The 2,211-nt window shown below is 41.2% G+C and overlaps 1 non-coding gene across 1 annotated transcript; it reads right to left on the bottom strand.

Annotated features, from left to right (window-relative positions):
* Window positions 1-706: 706 nt before the first annotated feature.
* On the bottom strand, window positions 707-814 carry LOC148553619 (small nucleolar RNA R71). Its single transcript, XR_015893630.1, has one exon. It is a non-coding gene; the product is annotated as a small nucleolar RNA R71 (small nucleolar RNA).
* Between the last annotated feature and the right edge of the window lie 1,397 nt (window positions 815-2,211).

The raw sequence follows: 2,211 nt of genomic DNA, 5'->3' as shown, positions 1-2,211 counted from the left end.
TTATCCACTAACACTTCTTTTCTACTCATAATTCGAGCCCCCTCTTCTTCTCTATGTTCGAGTTTTTCTCTTCTCCTTCTTCTATTCTTCTCTTCTACTCACATAAGGGAATCTCTATACTGTGATATAGAGGATTCCTCTTCTTTTCTGTTCTCTTCTTTTTCATATGAGCAGGAACAGGGATAAAGACATTCTTATTGAAGCTGATCCTGAACCTGAAAGGACTCTTAAGAGGAAACTAAGAGAAGCTAAAGCACAACCCTCTGGGGAGGATCTAACAGAAATTTTCGAAAAAGAAGGAGACATGGCCGAACCCAATAACAATGGTGGAGATGCAAGGAAGATGCTTGGTTACTTTATTGCACCCTCTTCTAACTTCTACGGAAGAAGCATCTCAATTCCTGCCATTGGAGCAAACAACTTTGAGCTTAAGCCTCAATTAGTTTCTCTAATGCAACAGAATTGCAAGTTTCATGGACTTCCATTGGAAGATCCTCATCAATTCTTAGCTGAATTCATGCAAATTTGTGACACTGTCAAGACCAATGGAGTTGATCCCGAGGTCTACAGGCTTATGCTTTTCCCTTTTGCTGTAAGAGACAGAGCTAGAACATGGTTGGATTCACAACCTAAGGAAAGCCTGAACTCTTGGGAAAAGTTGGTCAGTGCTTTCCTGGCCAAATTCTTTCCACCTCAAAAGATGAGCAAGCTTAGAGTGGAAATCCAAACCTTCAGACAGAAGGAAGGTGAGTCCCTCTATGAAGCTTGGGAAAGATATAAACAATTGATCAAAAGGTGTCCTACTGACATGCTTCCAAAATGGAGCATCATATGTATATTCTATGATGGTCTGTCTGAGTTGTCAAAAATGTCATTGGACCATTCTGCAGGAGGATCTCTTCATCTGAAAACCCCTGCAGAAGCTCAGGAACTCATTGAAATGGTTGCAAACAACCAGTTCATGTACACCTCTGAAAGAAGTCCTGTGAACAATGGGACGCCTCAAAAGAATAGAATTCTTGAAATTGATACTCTGAATGCCATAGTGGCTCAGAACAAAATATTGACTTAGCAAGTCAATATGATTTCTCAGAGTCTAAATTGATTGCAAGCTGCATCCAACAGTACTAAAGAAGCATCTTTTGAAGAAGAAGCTTATGATCCTGAGAACCCTGCAATGGCAAAGGTGAATTACATGGGAGAACCCTATGGAAACACCTATAATCCTTTATGGAGAAATCATCCTAACCTCTCATGGAAGGATCAACAGAAGCCTAATCAAGGCTTCAATAATAATAATGGTGGAAGAAACAGGTTTAGCAATAGCAAGCCTTTTCCATCATCTTTTCAGCAACAGACAGAAAATTCCGAACAGAGCTATTCTGGCCTGGAAACCATAGTCTGTGATCTATCTAGGACCACACTAAATTTCATGAATGAAATAAGGTCTTCCATTAGAAATTTGAAGGTACAGGTGGGTCAGCTGAGTAAGAAGATTACTGAAACTCCTCCCAGTACTCTCCCAAGCAACACAGAAGAAAATTCCAAAAGAGAGTGCAAGGCCATAACCATGACCAACATGGCCGAACCTGGAGAAAGTGAGGAGGACATGAGTCCCAGTGAGAAAGGCCTCATGGGACGTCCTCTGGACAGAAAGGAGTTTTCCTTTGAGGAACCAAAAGAATCTGAGGCTCATATAGAGACCATAGAGATTCCATTGAACTTTCTTCTGCCATTCATGAGCTCTGATGAATATTCTTCCTCTGAAGAGGATTAAGACATCACTGAAGAGCAAGTTGCTAAATATCTAGGAGCAATCATGAAGCTGAATGCCAAGTTATTTGGTACTGAGACTTGGGAGGGTGAACCCCCCTTGTTCACCAATGAACTGAATGCATTAATGAGGCAAACATTACCTCAGAAGAAACTGGATCCCAGAAAATTCTTCATACCTTGTACCATAGGCACCATGACCTTTGAGAAAGCTCTATGTGACCTGGGGTCAGGGATAAACCTCATGCCACTCTCTGTAATAGAGAAGCTGGGAATCTTTGAGGTACAAGTTGCAAGAATCTCACTAGAGATGGCAGACAAATCAATGAAACAGGCTTATGGACTAGTAGAGGACGTGCTAATAAAGGTTGAAGGCCTTTACATCCCTGCTGATTTCATAATCCTAGACACTGGGAAGGATAAGGATGAATCCATCAT

Source organism: Arachis ipaensis, chromosome B7 (assembly GCF_059453495.1).
Source record: "Arachis ipaensis isolate K30076 ecotype BB chromosome B7, ASM5945349v1, whole genome shotgun sequence".
NCBI classification, from domain to species: Eukaryota; Viridiplantae; Streptophyta; class Magnoliopsida; order Fabales; family Fabaceae; genus Arachis; species Arachis ipaensis.
This window is presented reverse-complemented; position numbering and strand designations above follow the sequence as displayed.